This window comes from Pinus tabuliformis, chromosome 5_1 (assembly GCF_031772625.1).
Source record: "Pinus tabuliformis cultivar Carrire ecotype Pingquan chromosome 5_1, CPIR1, whole genome shotgun sequence".
NCBI classification, from domain to species: Eukaryota; Viridiplantae; Streptophyta; class Pinopsida; order Pinales; family Pinaceae; genus Pinus; species Pinus tabuliformis.
In genome coordinates, this window is record NC_142305.1 from 363,551,870 (window position 1) to 363,572,327 (window position 20,458).

General features: G+C 37.1%; 1 pseudogene; it reads right to left on the reverse strand.

Moving 5' to 3' along the window:
- Positions 1–5,283: 5,283 nt before the first annotated feature.
- Positions 5,284–20,458, reverse strand: part of LOC149164943 (uncharacterized) — a 52,576-nt pseudogene continuing 37,401 nt past the window's right edge.

Genomic DNA, 20,458 nt, shown 5'->3' on the forward strand with positions numbered 1-20,458 from the left:
TTTTTAGGTTTTGATATATCTACCTCTACAAAAGGTTTGATTTGCACTCTTTATAAGAAGTAAAAACACTTGTGAAGTTTAAGGAGAACAATGATTCGATAAATTGAATGGTGTTTGTGAAGTGTAGGTCCCTTTATAACTAAAAGGTTTAGCATGGAAGTGGAAATGAGCCAAATTTGAGTGACCCACTTGAAGATTGATGATGAATATCTCCTTCTTGTTTCTGAAGAGGCCTCTCCAATACCACAAAGAAAGTTGAAAATGTTGAAGAGAGCAGGGCAAGCCCTTAGTAATGATAGAAGGAAAGTTCCTCTTACTGATCAAAATAAGATTGTTGATGAAAGTGATCTCATGGACTACTTGAATGCTAGTGAGTTCATGAGAAATGGTCAAGGGTTTACTGCTAGTTTGGAGCAAATACAACATGTAGAGGAACAATGCATTTCCCAAAAAAAGTTTTGCAATCTGCTAGGTGAAGCAGACAAGGAGGATGATAAAGAAAATCATCAAGTTGATAATGTCCATACTGGAATTGACATGCTTGAAACCATAAACACATCCATGGATAACTATGCTCCTGAAAGTGGCAAAGGCTATGGAAACTTGAAAGTCCATGCTTGTATAAATGTGCATACAAGGGGGATTACCCTATCATCTAAAATCAAAGCATTTCTTGCCAACCAAATGCTCCATGGCATAATTAAAATGAAATTTTTCGAAACCCTTTGTACTTTCATTCTTCTAAAATTTTTCGGGGCCTGCTTCAATTGAATCTCCTGACCAAATAGATATCAATCCGATGATTCCATCCATCTGTTTCCACACATTTTGAGAGAATGGAAATGACATGATGATATGAAAGTTAGATTCACCATTTGATTTGCAAATACTACACTACCCAAGACCATGATTATTTATCTTTTTGAGGATGTCTGATACTAGTACCTCATTATTTAGGACTTAGGAGAAGCCACATGAAAAAATGGGGTTTTGGAGATAGTTGAATATCCAGACCTTGGAACACCACCACTTTTTGAGGATCCATGTCTCCCTAAGTAGCCAAGGCATTATAGATTTTATTAATGTGTAATCTACAATATACTCTGGAAATAAAAGGCACTTGATAGTAATTGACTTTCTAATTCATACAAAAACTATTGGAAACACATTTTAAAGAAATATTTTTGTATCCTTGGAATCAGACATTATATCTTGAAGACCAAAGAAAATATGGCAATAAAAGGAAAAACCAAAATCATCTCCCTTTTTCTGACAGAAAGTTGGGTCATCAAACATTGCAACTCTCTAATGGACGGGGCTCTGAAGGAGACCATAGAAATTTTGACCAATATATTTTGCATAGTTTTTTGGAAAAGTGGAAATCTCGGAAAATGTGTCCTGATATCTTTTCTAATTCCGTGAAGACCCATATATTAAAAAATATTTTTAAAGGTTTCTGGATATTTTGTTGTAGGGTATATTTCTTTGAAATAGTGAGTATATAATTGTATTATGTTTTTTGTTGAGAAATTAAATTTAGGAATGTTAACTGAAGATAATTATTGATCTTTCAATTATTCTATTCCTTAAGCGATGCAAAGTAAAATGAATAAGAGAATTTATATCCCTGGCAATATGTGCATCTGACCAATTTGTTGGAATTTGGAAAAGTTTGTGTACCATATGTTGTGTAAAACACCATAACTGGTAACCTTATAAAATATGCTAAAGAAACTCAAACTTTTTATTGTTAAATTGTTATTTAGTTATATATGACATTAGTTTGATAGAGGAAACTTCATTGTGATGCCTCATGCAAATGGTTAGAATGTTTCTTGTTAAAGTCATAGTTAATCTAAGTCTCTCTCTATCCATGTATGTGTGCATTCCTTCAGAGCATATGGATTCATCTAAACCTCTAAATTTCAATGCCATAGGATTTTTACTTATACTTTGAGCCTTATTCTATTACTGATTCTACATCTCTGTTTCTTTTTCATGATTCTTCGATTCACACTTTTTGCTTGTGCTTATCTCTGTTTAGATTGCTTGGCATTAAAAAGTTGTAGTCCAATTTGACATTGAACATTCTAGATGTGGTATTTTTTATGCTACAGGTGGCACTGAAATGAGTTTCTTTGTAGATTAGATGTTAATTGAGACCCAAGCTATAATGTTTCTTGCTGATAGTGGAAATCCCTTAAACACTAGCTTTATAAAACCAAAAAGTTTTGCTCAAAAAACCCCATGTGTTTCACCTGTAAGCTCTCATTGAGCTCCATACCAATAATTTTTTTATCTCTTCAGACTTTTGGAGGGACTTATGAGGTGGGTACTCCTACCACACCCTTGGCAGGTAGTCCAAACGATCACCAACCAATCTATAAGTTACAAGCTGCTAAGGCATCCTCATTTTGCCAATTATGGTTTTATTTGTGTTCCATTCCCATGTTGAGACCATGCGACAAGAAAATATTTATAATTTTATTTCTTATATTAGATGTTATTGTGCCCCTGATTTCCAACCTTTAGTGGAACATTTCCCTCTTTGTTACAACTTACACAACCCAAAGGAAAGCCACTTTACGAATCAACATTGAGCTTGCATTTGATCCATCAATATCCATAATGTAATATTTTATACTCAATGGATTATTGCCTCATACATTCCATGACCTAGGTTGTTTACACTATTTTTTTTAGAACACTTAAATGCAAGTAAACTATAAATTTGTTAGTAAAGAATTCTCTTAAATTCTCAACACTTTTGGTCCAGAAATGAAGCATAGCAAATAATTTCAATAACCAGCTAAGACATTAATCTCGATAGAGATTTTTATCAATATATGCATTTAGCCCTTCAACTTCTTTATCTCCAAGCCCAAAGAAAATTGAATGTGAATGGGAGAAAGATATATTTATCAAGCTATTAAAGCACACACTATCCAAGTTACTACAAGGTACATATTGATTCTCCAATGCACCCCATGCAACATAATTCCCATGGATTTATTGGATGATTTTCGCTTTCCTTTGATGGGAAAATATCCACATACATCCGCACCCAAGTACTGTGATCTTTGCATAACCTCGAAGGCATTGATGCACAAACCTGAGTTCCCCTTCAAGTCTATGTTCTTGTCTAACCTGTGTAGAAAACCTGAAGAGAAAGGGAGTGCCCCTGACAGCGCGTTACTACTCATATTAAGGTGGTACATGTGAGAAAGATTTTCTATAATGGAAGGAATACTGCATGACAAGCTGTTGTTATCCAAATTCATAAATATTAGATTAAAAAGTTCTCCATAAGCCACAGGTATTAGACCCGAGTACCCAAAACTAGCAAGCCTAAGCTCGTAAGCTTTTTGAGCTTTCCAAGTTCAACAGGAAATGGAGAAAACATTGGATTCTTATCTTTTATGAAGTACTGGAGGTTATGTAAACTTCCCAGTGAAGGAGGGAATCTGATTGTAATCTTATTTTTGTTGAGAGCTATGAACTCAAAGTTTTTCGGGTACGCAAGAGTTGCAAGAATGTGGCCTGTGAGGGAATTAGAGCTCAAATCCATCTTCTACAATGTCCTCATATTTCTAAGGGATTATAGAATGGGTCCTCTAAGATTGTTGTAACTTAAATAAAGGTAAAAAAAATTGAGTAAACTCCCCATTCTCTGAGGGTTTGTCCCTTGAAATAATTATAACTCAAATCTAAAATTAAATGCATGAGGCTATTTAGCCTCCCCAAATCTGGTAGGATTCACTCATGGATATTGTTCTGAGAGTGGCAACACTTGCAATCCCCTCAAGCTGCCAAAATCCCTAGTAATTTCACGAGTCAAACCCTTGTTAGCATGCAGGCTCAACTACTGCAAATTGGGGGCCAACTTACGAAAACCCAAAGGAATTGTGATGTTCTTATACATGAAACACTGGAGCATAAAGAGTGCCTCCAAAATTGAGAGCTTGAAAATTGAAATTGGAAACATAGCATTTTTCTTGTGTGAAGGATTAGGTTTGTACCCAAAATTAAGCCTGGAAACATGCAAGAAATTGTTGTTCCCTTGTTTGCACTCCAAGCCCTCTCATGTTCCTTATGCACAAGGATGTGATATGTTTTTCTCCATTTGCATCTGCACACATATTTTCCATTACTTCAAATTAAGCTTATGTTTCCTTAGGATTCATTTTCACATTAGAGACTTGCTAATCTACCTAGCCTCCACGATTTTTATGATGTGATTCTCCATGAATTCTTACCAGTAACAACAAAAACATGGTCACAGTGTATTTAGAAGGATACATTGAATGCCCGAGAGAGAATAGATATACCAATCTGATAAACAAATTTAGTTCCTATAATGTGTCTTGTGGATTGGGATGTTAGGAAGTGTTGGATAAATGTTTACATCTTGTGAGGAGATGATAGAGAATCAACAATATTTGGAGGGAGACTTCAAGACTACTCAGTGTGTATCTTCCTGTGGTGCAAGGGTTGTCTTTGGCAGTTGCAAGGTCAATGATTCTTTAATCAAATAAATTAAAAAATCAAATCTTTTATCATATCTTGTCATATTCTACTAATGTTTCTACTATTGAATATTTTATCATATCTTCTGCATATTTTTTCTATGCAATGAATCTTATGAGACTCCTGGTTTAAATTATAGTCATATGAAGAAAAACTAATCACAAAAAATACTATACAATATAGGTTATTTGTGGGTTATCTTGTAAGTTGAAAATAACTTGACTCATAGAGTTGTAGCTCACCTTCTAATTGCTCTTAATTAATTCGACAGGGAATGATTGGTTGATTTAATTGGAAAACCAAGAGAATGATGTGACTCTTACATGAATTATAATCTCTGGGTCAATTTCTTCACCTTTGCATCTTCCAAAGTCCAAACCCTCACATGTCACTAATGAGGTTAGATCATTGGCTATGTAGTATGCCTCTAATAACAAATCATTTGGTGGTTTGTTAAATGTTCCCACCTCACACCAAGTGGCAGGTAAGAAACTTCATGTATGGATTATATTTTATCTTTGTACCTGGGCTTGTATTCAATCCCAATGAAAGCAATATCAATATATAGTTGTTTATTTGAACATAACTAGAAGCATCACTTGCCCTAATATATTAGGGATCATGTTTTTGTTTTCTCAGACTATATTCAAAAAAACATTTGATACATTTCTTTTCAAAGTTCTATTTTATTTATTTTTATCTTTATTAATATAAAAAAGTCACATTTTCAGATGCCTGTTGCATTCGGTAGTGCAATTAATCCCCTATCTTGGTATTCCTATGTTCTTGACTCCTTGAAAAGAAAATTGGATGATACAAGTGCACCACATGCAGCGTGACTGCCATGGATTTATTAGATGATTTTCCCTTTGCTTTAATGGGAAAATCTGCACATACATCCGCACCCAAGCACTGAGATTTTTGCATAACCTCAGAGGCATTGATGCACAAACCCGAGTTCCCCTTCAAGTCTATGTTCATATGTAACCTGTGAAAAAAATCTGAAGAGAAATGGAGTACCCCTATTAACATGATACCACTCAGATTAAGGTGGTACATCTGAGCAAGATTACCTATAATGGAAGGAATACTTCCTGAAAATTAGTTTTTGTTTAAATTCAAAGATCTTAGATTCAAAAGTTTTCCATAAGCCATAGGTATTGAACCTGAGTACCCAGAAATAGCAAGCCTAATCTCCTAAGCGTTCTAAGCTTTCTAAGTTCAATAGGAAATGGAGAAAATATTGGATTCTTATCTATTATGAAGTACCAGAGGCTCTGTAAATTTCCAAATGAAGGAGGCAATATGCTTGTAATCTTATTATTGTTGAGAGCTATGAACTCCAAGTTTTTCAAGTTCACAAGAGTTGCAGGAATGTGGCCTGTGAGGGAATTAGAGCTCAAATCCAGCTTCTAGAACATCGTAAGATTTCTAAGGGATTATGGAATGGGTCCTATATGATTATTGTAACTTACATCAAGGCCCAACAAGACTCTTAAACTCCCTTTCCCTGAGGTATTTTTCCATTGAAAGAGTTATAACTCAAATCTAAAATTAAATGCATGAGACTATTTAGCCTCCCCAAATCTCGTAGGATTCTCCCATGACGATTGTTTTGAGAGTGTCAACACCTGTAATCCCCTAAAGCTGTCAAAATCCCTAGTAGTTTCACTAGCTAAACCCTTGTTAGCATGCAGGCTCAACTACTCCAAATTTGGGGCTAGCTTACGAAAACCCAAAGGAATTGTGATGTTCTCTTGAATGAAACTTTGGAGCATAAAGAGTACCTACAAATATGAGATCTTGAAAATTGAAGTCAGAAAAATTGTATTTTTATTGCATGAAGGATTAGGTTTGTACCCAAAATTAAGCCTAGGAACATGCAAGAAATTGTTGTTCCCTTGTTTGCACTCCAATCCATGCCATGTTCCATGTATCAAGGGACATGATAGGTTTTTATCCATTTGCATCTGTAGACATAGATTCCATTACTTCAAATAGAGATTTTGTTTCCTTAGGATTCATTTCCGCATTGGAGACCTGTTAATCTTCCTAGCCTCCATTATTTTTATGATGTGCTGCTCCATGATTTATTACCAATAACAACAAAAACATGCTCACAATGTATTTAGAAGGATACATTGAATGTGCCATAGAAAACAAATATACCAATATGAGAAACAAATCTAGTGCCTATAACATGTCCTGCGGATTGGGATGTTAGAAAGCGCTTGATAAATTTTTACATCTTGTGAGGAGGTGATAGAGAATCCCAACGATATTTGGAGGGAGACTTCAAATTTACTTAGTGTGTATCTTCCTGCGGTGCAAGGGTTATCTTTGGGAGTTGCAAGATCAATGATGCTTTAATCAAATAAATAAAAAAATAAATATTTTATCATATCTTTTCATACTCTACCAACATTTCTACTATTGAATCTTTTATCATATCTTCTGCATATTTTTTATATACTTGGTATTATGTGGCTTAGAGATATGTAAGTTTGTAACCACTAGAGTAGAGTTGGTTGATACATCAATACTTAGATAATCACTTACTAATATATCATGGATGACATTTATGACTTCACAGTAATGTAGTGTTTGTCTAGAAGTAGCACCCATATGCATGTTTTCACATTTTCTGCGACTAATTTAGCATTTTGCATGTTTTTTTAATAGATGCATTATAAAATAACAATACATATTCTATAGAAAACAATTTGAATACACTTCACTCCAGGGTTATTTTCAGAGATGGATCTCATGCTCCTGTTCCTACCCATGTTCAATCTGTGCTCTAGCAATAGTGCATAGAATGAGTACAGTTTTAAATTATTATGCTAGTGGCAAAACCAACAAATGCATTCCATGGGGTCACTCATTCCATTGACGTTGTTTTTTTGTAAGATTAATTGCTACAAGGGATAGCTGAATGTAGCATTTAGAGAAACCAACCCCTTACTAACTATGAACCACCAAATTCTATGACAATAAAGATTTAAAAGTAATCTACTAACATACTGTTAAACAAGCTAGAACTGTCCTAACTAAAACGATATAGACTAATTATATGCATATTATTTCTAAAATGAGAGATCTCATTACATGCTTCTTCACCTTGAGAATTAAAAAAATAACAAAAATCAAATAGATCAAGTAGGGGAACCTTACTAAAGGAATTTGTATAGTATCCAAATCATAACATATTCTTCAAAGATGGAATTAGTTAGGATTCCCATATTTTTTGTGAAATGATGGCTTTAAAAATAGTTCTGAGGCTTCCACAAGAGTTTGGTGTAACACAACTACAATTTTTTCGTAACTCAAATCTAGTTACTCAATGGATATGAAAAGAAATTGTTCCAAGTAATTTCACCTTACAACCTCAATTAAGATGACGTTATTAATCCCCTCACAAGATTTTTATACATATATCTATCTCATATTTACAAGAATAGAAACAATATTACAGATAGGACTCTTAAAAGCTCAATCTCAACTGGCAAGAAGAACATAGATCATCTCTATAATCCAAAATGAACACTCAGCTAAATATAGCCATGAAGTTTGGATCTGGCTGTTAAGATATTAAGTCTTTCTTTATGTTTTTGTTGTTGTTAAAACAATAGACTATTTTAGGACTTTAGTTTGAATGGGTGATGTAATATTATGATCATCAGTTCTTCATTTTCAGAAGTATAGATGTAACAACTTAGATGTAATAAAAAAATTTCTTTTGAAGGACTCATGTACATAGGAATGTCAAGATAAGGGCTTAATTGTATTTTTATGGGTAAGCCTAGATTTCTAGGGCGTCAAGCATTAGGTGATTTCTCTTATTTAGATAACTGCTTGTGAATTATTTTTACTTCTTAGATTAGTATCTTCTTTTAATTATCCTATTATGGTGTTCTTCTTCATCCCACAACAATCAATGCATAAACAAAAAGAGACAAGAGACACAAAATATAGGCTATTACCCAGGGGAAAAACCTCTCACTCTTTGAGAGGAAAACCAGAACAAATTCTTCTTCTTATAGAGATTCTAATTGCTGAATACCAAGACCAGGACCCTTAACCTATTTTACCTCTCGAAGACCAAGACACCAAGCTTCTTATCTTGCCCTCCTTAGTCAACGATAGTCAACTGCCTACTCCTTCCTTATGCTTCAACTTTCTTTCAGATCTCGACTTCCTTTCCTTTGCTTAAGGCCTGCAACTTCTTGGCCATAAATTAGGAACCCTAGCACGTGTAGATGACCATTCTTTCTACCTTGATATCCTTCTCTTGAGGTGGAGGATGCCTCTTTGGAAACTTGGCTTGTGTTGCACCTCAATTTTTCCTAGATCTAACCTTCAAGTATCAGAGTAGAACCTCGGCTTCTTCTCCAGTATACAAGTCTGCAATTTGAATGTGTGGTGGTAAGTTGGCCCACCAAAATGTCCCAAATAAACACTAGATACCTCATTTCTCTGTCCTTCTTCCTTGCTAATTATTAGATTCCCTTTATTACCCTCACACTTCTTCCAATCTTCGGATCTAGACTGAATTGTAACTCTGAAATTCTGCTCTAAGATAAGGTTGTGCTACCCTATTTATAGTGGTTGGAGCCTCATAATTATTCGACTTGAGAGAGCTAAGTTGTCATCTTTGTTTGAGTAGGTTATATACTCCATATTCTAGCTGACTTGAAGGAGTTGTTTTGTGCTTGGTCTTGGAGGGCTTACTCACTGATTTAATGAATCATACAAAATGTAACATACCCAAGAAGGGTCCTTCATACATGGCATTGATTCAATTTGACTTTATGACCAATCATAAGAACTCACAATGGGAGTCATACTAAAGATAAATTTCATTGCTCATGAAACCCTTGAGACAAGCATTACAATAATAATTTTATTTTTCTTCTTTGCATCAATTACATAAAATCACAATCATACATATCATTATGAAGACTGAACCCAGTTACATTTTTCAATGGAGGGAAGGATTATTAGTCAAGTCATCAAGGACATATTGATGAGAAGAAAAGGGGAAAGGGAATTACAATATAGAAATAGAAGACTTGGGCATTACAGAAGAGGAATGCCCTAGAGACAAACAGAGATAAGATCTTAGAAGACATCTACAAAAAAATTCAAGGATGGAAGTGGAAGAAAAGGTTAAAAAGAAACAAAATAATTACATAGGGTAGTTTGATCCCATCTATGAAATAAAAATATAAGAATTCCTGACAACTAGTATGCCATGGAAAGATGAACAAAATTTGGCTCAGATGAAAACAAGTTTGAATGGATTCAGGTGAAAAATAAGGAGGTTGTAAAAACATAAAGAAGGTTGGGAACATAGAACATGACAGGTACATGGATCAGAGGAGGTCAAGACAGAGAAACATTTCTTCATCAGGTATACAAGTTGCAACCATAACAAGAGGAGCCAATTCTAGACAATGTCAGCTGAACATAACTACTTTAGGACAATCACCTAGGACAATGGGCAGAGGTCCACTAGAATGATGAACCATAGGGATGACCTCCTGAGGTCAACTAGCACCCCCAATAGAGGCATACATATGACTACCCCTTCAGCAGGGAATGTAACCTGAGAGTTCATCCCCACACACTTATTATCATATTACTGGTAGTCTTAATTAAATGTAATTCCATCATTTTTTGCTAAACAATGTATTTTAGAATTTCAACAATATGATGATGTTATTCATCCCATCAACTATTTAGTCTCATGAACATTTAATAAAAATATATTCTATGATATTCTATTGTATTCATTCCATGATATACAAAAAGAAAGGCATAGATTGCATAATATGTGATTCAAACCATGTATGCACTATTTGTTATTACATAAACAATCCATGGAACTATTTTGTAAATCTGAATACCATGACTGATAATCTTAATTGTTAAAAAATGAGATTTTGATACAATAACATATCTGAAGCAAGTTTACTCCTTTTTACATCATTAGCAAAGCACATGATTCTCATAGCACAAACTTACACTTCCAAAGTCTGACAATTGTGAAGTGTGGACAGTAGATCTTATATTAAGAAATTATTTTTATAGATAAGCTTAGATGTAATCAACAATTTTCTTTTGAAGGAGTCATGGACATAGGAATGTCAAGATGGATAATGTTGGTCCTAAGGGGTCTATATGGGCATAAAAAAAGGGTCTGATGCTTAATATAAAGCTTCACTTGAGGGGTGATATCAATTCCTAAAGCTCCTTTGTGTGATGAGAGTCAACTTGTTTGAGTCTTTTTTCTAGTATTTAATTTGGTAAATGTAAATAAGGTGGTATTTTTAATATTCTATTGTATTAATTCCATACAAAGTTGTTGAAAGCACAAGAGAAACATAAAAAACACCACCACCATCCCCACCAGTATAAACAATAATAATAGTAGTAGTAACAGCAACAACAACAATAGAAGAAGTGGCAACACCATCACCACCATCATCAGCAATAGCAACAACAACAGTAATAGTAGCAGCAATATAGCAGCAACAACATCTACAAATTCAATAGCTTTGAATGTTGTAGAGGAAAGCATAACAACAACAACAACAATGCAAAGATGTGTTCTTTAAAATGGATCTTCTAATCGATTAGCGAGTAATGACTCCCTTATATGAAATAAAGTGGCAGAAAACACCATGCCAATGAAGATGTATGAGGAACATATAAAGCTACTACGTCATAAAGATTCCATGGATGATGGATTAATGAAGGCCTTGGATAGTGTTTAGATGTCTATTAAATAGTGAAGTGACTACTGTGAAATTCAAATGGTCTTGATCATAATGTATTTCTTGCTCCTAATTTTACATTCATTGTTTTATTTTGTTATTATAATTGATAGGTTACAACCAATGGTTGCTGCCCCCTTTAATTTTTGCAGAGATTTGGAGACAATGTTGGTTAGCTACTAGAACCAAACCAGAAAAATATACCATAGTAAACAACTACACCTAGTCAATCTTCAAGGTACTATATTCTCTCACATGGACTTGTAATTCAATCTTCTACAATTTCTTTAAGGCTTGACCATGTAGGTTTTTCTACATAGTGTCTAGCAATTTGTCACAATTGAATTGCTTTTGTTTGACTAAAACCACTTTCCTAGTAAACAAACATTAAAAGAGAGAGTTTGATTGTGATATTTTCTATCACAATATGGGTTTAGTTTCTTATCAGTTTGCATGTTACATATACATGTAATTTTTATAGTACAACATGTAATAGGGCAACTGCTCTTCAATGGCCTCAAGATCATAATTAGCAACTTCATGTGGCCACACAAGTGTGCTAAGGAACTTTCTTGATAATGTTTATACAGGTCATTAGAGCCATCCATTTCTATTGCTTTCTTGTATAGAAATTTAGTGTATGCAGAATGGACATAGTTACCACTATCAAGGCCATTCAATTATAACCTTTTTCCCTTACAAAGTTTTTTTTTTTATGATTCATAAAAGATATCATTTTTTTAGGGGATTATTTAGTGGGACTTGTCTCGTGGTTAAGTGGCAACAGTAAACAATCAAGATTGTCACTAGATATTCTGCAAAATAAAATAATTCCCATACACAAGATTGCCTTGGTGAGAGAAATTTCCATCACCCATAATTTTTCCTTAGATCATCTCAAGGGCTTAGGACTGACTCTCTCATGTATTGTCATTAATATATAATGATTAAGCATTGTTGTAAGAACAATTGTAATAAAATCTAAAAAAAATGAACTAATTATACATTAATTTTACTTACAAAAAAACCATTCCTTACAATCCACACTTTCATATGTCGAGATTATATACATCTTGAATGTTGTTAAACACATCCTTAATTACGAATGGTTTAATTCTAGGAGAATTTTGATCACCCTGCAAAAGAATTATCAAACAATAAGAGTTGATTCAAGACCAAAGTAAATATTCTCTTAGAATATATAACTTCTAAGCTATAATTCTTGATATTGTTTGTGCATTATCCATGTTACTAGAAATATTACTTCCTGCAAGAATGTCCAACTTTGTCAAAATATAGCACTTTGCGGTAGCTACTAGAAAGGCAAATGTAAAATTTGGTAAAGATCCATATGAAATGTCTCGAAAGTCTCAAGTAGTCAAAACTACCACTGACAAGAGATGTAATAAATATAATATACCATTTCTCTGGTTGGGTTTTGCAGAACATGTTAGTAAGGCATCATGAGGTTTCCATGCTTAGTGTAAAGTTTCAGAGAAACTGAAAAGGACTTTGGTAGGTGTTATAGACATTTTTGTGCCTTACAGCTCTAAGCATGAAATGTCCATAAACCAAGGGATCCTAAGTCCCTAAAAGTGTTGTTCCAGCTCATAAAGAAACAAGGTCAACAAATTACAGCTTCTCCCGGAAGTTCTCCACCAGAAACAACTCAGAACTAGTCAAATCAGGATCATTTCAACTGCTCCACTAGCTAGCTGCGTTGCAAAGCACCCAAATACACTAGCTAGGTGCGTTGCAACGCAGCTAAATGCACTACCAAGGTGCGTTGAGCGGGAAATGACAAGTGGCAGAGTCATTCCACGAGGTGGAGAGACAATGGAAGCTTCCAGGATCTTCTCCAATGACACTTGCCTCACTGAATTCGACCAGTGATGAGTAAGAGGCTCTCAGTCTCCAAGTGGAAGCAAGAATTGACAGAGAGAGGCCACTAATCAATTCATGAGCTGACTCATCCTCTTTGCATACATCTATATATGGATCCCTCACCAAGAGATCCAGAGGCTGGAATTTTGTACATTGCAGAGAGTTGCTGTTGGTTTTGAGATAGATATCAAAGTATTGGGTGATTTATGCTTTGTTGGAGGTGAAGAGGGGATTCTATGATGGGAGGTTGATGCTGGATCAGGAATCATCGGTTGTAACTCCTCTTGGATCTTCTTGTTTTATCAATAAAACTATTTGAGTTTCTCCTACATGCTTGTATATCATTGATGTTTGTTATATTTGTATGTTTAGCTTAAATCTGATCCTAAGCTATTTATGAACATAAATCCATGTCTTTGTGTAGTTTCTTTCTTCTGTGATCTTACAGGAACTTGGTGAAGCTGGGAAAGTAAGGGAGCAGGTAGCTGGAAGCTGTCAAAGAGGAGAGAGATTGGACCAAAGGACTAGCGCAAGACACAGGTTGGTTCATCCTATTTCTCTTCGTTTATAGTTCATAAAGGAGAATACAAGAGTAGTTTTCCCTGTTTGTTTCTGAGGTCACTGTCACACCTCAGTGGGATAGGGTCGTTCTAAATAGACACTTTTCCCGTTAACAAAATGGCGACTCCACTGGGGATCGTGTCTAATTAGTTTGTTTGTGTTTCTCTTGTTGTTTGTTTCATAAACTTAGAAGTAGCAAATCGAACTGCATTTGCCATTAACAAATGCAAAGTAGACATCTGCTACTTCAATCCATTCACTAGATCTGTTTATGATTTGAACAGCTGGTTCACAAATGATCTGATTACCCTTTGTGATAGCTCTTAAACCTTCATTAAATCAACCCTCTGATTGTGCATTACTGATTGCTTTTACCCGGCCAAAAATCATAGATTAAACTGCAAACCGTGACCCAGAACCAGGATAGAATTCTCATTTCTGCCCCAGCGCAGGTGCTGTGAAGAGTTCCTGCATTTTAGCGTAGTTCCCAAGAGGGCAACCTGTGTTGCAATCCAGTTTCTCTGTGTACCAGGTGCGTTGATCAGCTTAGCCCTATGCAGCTGAGGTTCTTTGCTCATTTTTTCCAATTTTGTCTCTGATTTTTGCAGCCTGTGATCAGTATGTGTGTCTATTTAAAAACCCCTTTTCTTTGCCTTAATTCCGCCTCAGTTGTATAAAAGAAACTATATTTGCTTTTGTGTGTTTGTTGCGCCATTTACAGTTTCCCATTGCAAAAGTAGAATAGCCATATTGTCGTCCTTTGATTTAGATCTGTCGTAAGTGTCGATTTTGATCTTAGGAGAAAGTTTATTTGCTATTGACAGTCGATTATGCTTTTACTTTTGCCTTTGGCTTGAATTTGTCAATTTCTAGTGTCGAAACAAGTGTTTATTTCAAAATCATAAAGTGTCGTAATCGTCTCTACCTTTTGATTTCGAAAAGAAGCTTGTTTGTGTTTTTCACTTGAAAGCGAATTCAAATTTGTACAACAACTTTCTTTTTAGGCACCAATATTAAGAAAGTGAAAAACAAATACATGCACATGTGCATTTGCATATTGACAGTCTGTTTGGCTTGATTTAGGAAAAGTGCATTTACAGTGTGCTCTTTGCTCTTTGAGAAAACATTGTGTCTTTCTTTTCCCCTTGTAGCTAGGATTTTCATTACTGAAAAGAGATAAAAGCTTGCTTATCATCTTTAGATTGCATTTTAGGAATTACATCTACATCTCGTGGTGAACCCAAAAGGAAAACTTCATAAGAAAGATCAACCTAAAATAAATTCAATGAACTTAACAACGCTTTGTAACTTAACGAACAACATCTAGAGGTCTAGGCTAGAGACGTATTCCGGCGTCGTAAAGCCTGGTAACTGTTGTCCTCACTGATGGTTGGGTGATTCCTCCACTTTGAGACGATAAGTGCCAGTACGGACTTGTGCTCCCATGTACCGTCGAGCATATATTGGGAGACCCCTATAGGCATAAAACCTTTATCCATAGGAAGCCGTGTCGACCGCCCTACTGATCGCAATGCACCGAACACAGCATTCAGGAAGATTGGCTGTCGTACCGTAAAATGTATTCTGCAGTTTTGCGATTGGTTTGGTACTCCCTCTACCTAGACCTCCAGAGCAGTCCCTTTCGTTCCTTTTCAGACTCCTTAACGGAAAAGGTCCATCTGAGCACTTGTCACTTGAGGCTCATTAAAAATCGAAGGAGACTAGAGTCATCTTTTGTTTTTTCTCGACTCTTTAAAATTGAAAAAACAAGTTGTGTCAAAGCGTGTTAAAATTTATTTTAAGCGAAATATTCATCCCCTTTTCCTACGTTGATCTTTGGGTTGAGAAAATGGAGCCTACCAACCAAGGAATTCCCCTTGGTGGAAATCCTAGTCCCTTATCCTCTTGGGGAGATGTTGGTGTGCCCCATATGGCCACATTGTCGCTTCCAGGACTGAAAATTGGCTTGCCAGTATGGCTCTTCTCAACCAATGTCGTTCAGAACACCACTATTCCTGAACAATCGAATCAGCAATTAGACGAGTCCAGAGTTACCCACCAGCCTTCTACTTCCTCTAATTCTTCCTCTCCTCCTTCCTCTTCGCTTGACAGGACTGGTAAAGCTAAAAGCCAAGTTCCTATGGAGAAGAAGGAAAAGAAGAAGAAAGAGAAAAAGAAGAAGGAGCCAAAGGCAAATGGGGGAAAACGAGTGTCGTCTAACGAAAATCCACACACAGCACCGACCAGGCCTAAATCTCCATGTGTCATTTGCAGAGGAGACCACTTTCATAGAGATTGTCCTTGCATCCCCTGGATACTAAGGGACTGGTCTCCTCGTTTGCACAATCCGGTGTCATCAACCTCTGGAGAACATGTTGAAAGCACACCGTCAACTAGTGAAAGTGAAGCCCCAGGACAAAGAAGGAAAGCTAGATTTCCTTGTAAACTGTGCGAAGGCGACCATGCCCTCCACCGTTGTCCCTTCTTAGATGAGGCTAAAAGAGTTTTGGATGATCGTCCGGTTTCACCGTTACGACTTCCTCCTGGATATAAAAAACTCTTGCCGAGTCCGTCACTAGTTGAGAACCCAGCTGGCCCGCTCAGGTGGTCGGCTGAAGCGCCTATCATTGAAGATAAACCAACTGAATCCATACCAGACGAAAGTCAAAAGGTCGACGCAGCAGTTGACCCGGTCTTGCCTTCAGAGGTTCTATCTTCGGATGATACAGTCACTGAAGAGAACAAGGATGACACTGTCCAAATTCTCTTCATCAACACAGACTTCGATGAACATGGGGGAAATTTACCCGTTCCTTTACCGCAGGAAGGAAGTTCATCAGAGCTATACCCGGATATCTACTCGGTCCCACCTCCAAGCAACCTAGTTGTCTCCTTCGACTGGAATCGACTAGGCAGACCCTGCCTACCGGCAAGCATACCATTCCGAATTATCATTCAAATACATAGAATGGTCATGGCTGGTACCATCATAGATGAGGGGGCTTCTGTGAGTATCCTCTCCTCTATTGCTTGGAAAGCGCTTGGTTCGCCATCGCTGTTGCCTGAAATGAGAAATCTGACAGGCTTTGATAAAGGAACCAGTCGACCTTTAGGGATCCTTCCCGATGTGCCCATAACATTGAGGGGGAAGACAATTCGCATGAACGTCATGGTAGTTCAAGGACCCTTGGATTATAACCTACTCCTTGGATGAGACTATATTTATTGCATGGGAGCCATCGTCTCCTCACTCTTTAGAGTAATGTGTTTTCCGCACGAAGGAAGAGTGGTCAAGCTCGTGGACCAGCTTTCATTTCCCGGATCACGCATAGCAAATAGTCATATACCGTCCCTAAATGGTCTTTTCACGCAAGAAATGTCTCAATCCCTGGTCCGTCCTCCCGATGAGCGCGAGTAATTCGGAGGAATATGACTGAAACCCAGGGGGCATGCATTCTGGTCTGCTTCGGCAGGAGAACTTCGGGTATAGAGTAGGTTTCCGCGGGAGAATATGACTAGTCTGTACCCCATCCGTGATTGGAAGAGGGGTTATTCTAGAATAAGATTCTCTTGTCAAAGTTATGTGAGTTGACATGCACCGTCGCTCACCTTTGTTTATCTCGGTAGACATCGCTGAAGAAGTGTTTTATTTGCTATGCGAATAGAACAATCTTTGGGTAACCTATAAGAGGTAGGCCTCTCCCGATGGAACAAATGTTTTGTCTGCAAATTGAGGGGTAACTTTGAAACTCTGTTTTATACCTGGGGGCATTCAAACCTTTTGGCGTGCAAGCAAAGAGCGATTATTTGTCCCTTTTTTTGGATTAGTCGTTTCCTAACTTGCATTAAGAAAGGATGTGGGGCAAAAATCTAAAAGCTTGCCGTTTTTATATGAGACATTCTTATCATATGACTGGATTAATCGAGCAGTTTTAGCGCATAGTTCAAGCTCGTTAAAAAATGAACTATCCCCCGGGTAAATAACCACCGTGAATGAAGCATTTTCAGCCATTAAAGCCTTGGTTGTGTTTGCACCGTCACCTCCACTTTTCCATTGGCCGATCATTCACCTCCATTTGATTGTTTACCCATTTTGAGGAACAGCTGCGAAGAGTGATTTCACTAGCCATCCTTGTGACACTGCCGTGATTGGAAAATTCCAAAACTTACCTGGAATCAGCGGCTACCCATTTTATCACTCGTTCCTCAAAAGACGAGTCTTCTTTAAGCTCTTTTCAACTGACTCATAAAATATGAAAACATTTCCGAGTTTTGGCCTTCCAGCTCGTTAAAGCGACAGGAAGTGCTATCCCTCCTCTAAATTTTAATCTTTTTGGACCTGAGGGATTATTGCACAAAAAGATCGAGCGCTTGTTTTGTTCGGCTCGTTAAAGCTAATTGAAAATTCATCCCTTCTGTATTATTTTATACTTTTTCGGACTTAAGGGATTAGATGACGAAAAAGGAATTTTGGAGTTACCTTTATGTGCCTTTTCAGACTCTCTAAAAATGAAAAGGACCGAGTTATCTTTGTCATTAGACTCGTTAAAAAGATTAATAGCGACAAACTTGTCTTTAGACAAGAACGAGTTTCACTATCACTAGGCTCGTTAAAACATAGTGATGGGTTTGCCCGAAGGGCAAACTATAGAAAAAGCATATGTTATCCTCCTCAAGCTTGAAAAAAATAAAGAGGTAGTGGTCAGCAATGACTGGGAAAAAATTGGGAAGAAAACTCAAAGAAACTTTATTGGTAGCAAGTCGCTCGTGAACATGACACTTCCACTCCGTGCCTAAGTCGGGATGGGTTGTTTCATTCACCGGTCACATCACCATGGTCATGCCGTACCATCCACATTTGGGGTACATGCTACCAATCCATCACATAAGTGTCGCCGACATGTTCAAGAGAAGTCATCCAGAGAAGTCACCCGTGTCCCATCCACTACCATACATTATACTTCATTCTTTCATGACCACCACCCTGAACCATATATCACCAGATCGTTTTCACCTCCATCAAAATCATTTGCTCCGTTCCGTGTCATTGATGTGGGATTCATTAAGGCCCTCCTTTGACGGATCGCTTCTTGTCGACATTAGCTCATTATCCAAGAAGTTGATCTAGGAATAACCCCTTCAGTACTTTGAAGCTTGCATGCCTCAATGGCAAGTTTCTCACTTCCAGCGATAGGTATACATCAATGACCTTCGATGGAAAGATTTTGCGTGGTGTTCTACGTGAAGTCCTTTATTCACACCACGTGAATTGTACTGCAGTACCTTGAGGGTCATTATCATTATCGGTGATTCCTCTCGCGCTTGTTAACAATTTACATCATTGACTGGTAATCAAGCGATGTCTTTCCATGTTCGACTTCAAAACATTTCTCACATGGATCGACTTGTACTTCGAGTGAAGATCGGACGAGATTGAAGACCCCGAATCTAGTTTCATTCATCCGGGCTGCGATATATATTCAGGAAAAATAAAGGCATTGAAATGTACAACATTGCAGCACAGATAATCATCCTACCAAAAGGATGATGACTTCATCAGAATCATCAGTCTACCATCAGACGATTGTCTGTCCTATGTACATGAAAATGAATTTATAAAGCTGAACATGGGAATGCCCACCTCAACTAGATCATGAAAACAGTATGAAGATAATGTATTGTATTGTATCTTATTACAGGTCTCCTCCCAGCATTGAAAGAACTTCGGATCCTCCTAATAAAGCATTTCACCTGATAAACGGCCTCATACTTTAGGGGGCAACTGTTATAGACATTTTTGTGCATTACAGCTCTAAGCATGAAATGTTCATAAACCAAGGGATCCTAAGTCCCTAAAAGTGTTGTTCCAGCTCCTAAAGAAACAAGGTCAACAAATTACAGCTTCTCCCAGAAGTTCTCCACCAGAAATTGCTCAGAACTAGTCAAATCAGGATCATTTCAGCTGCTCCACTAGCTAGCTGCGTTGCAAAGCACCCAAATACACTAGCTAGGTGCGTTGCAACGCACCTAAATGCACTACCAAGGTGCGTTGAGTGGGAAATGACAAGTGGCAGAGTCATTCCACGAGGTGGAGAGACAATGGAAGCTTCCAGGATCTTCTCCAATGACACTTGCCTCACTGAATTCGACCAGTGATGCGTAAGAGGCTCTCAGTCTCCAAGTGGAAGCAAGAACTGACAGAGAGAGGCCACTAATCAATTCATGAGCTGACTCATCCTCTTTGCATACATCTATATATGGATCCCTCACCAAGAGATCCAGAGGCTGGAATTTTGTACATTGCAGAGAATTGTTGTTGGTTTTGAGATAGATATCAGAGTATTGGGTGATTTATGCTTTGTTGGAGGTGAAGAGGGGATTCTATGCTGGGAGGTTGATGCTGGATCAGGAATCATCGGTTGTAACTCCTCCTGGATCTTCTTGTTTTATCAATAAAACTATTTGAGTTTCTCCTACATGCTTGTATATCATTGATGTTTGTTATATTTGTATGTTTAGCTTAAATCTGATCCTAAGCTATTTATGAACATAAATCCATGTCTTTGTGTAGTTTCTTTCTTCTGTGATCTTACAGGAACTTGGTGAAGCTGGGCAAGTAAGGGAGCAGGTAGCTGGAAGCTGGCAAAGAGGAGAGAGATTGGACCAAAGGACTAGCGCAAGACACAGGTTGGTTCATCCTATTTCTC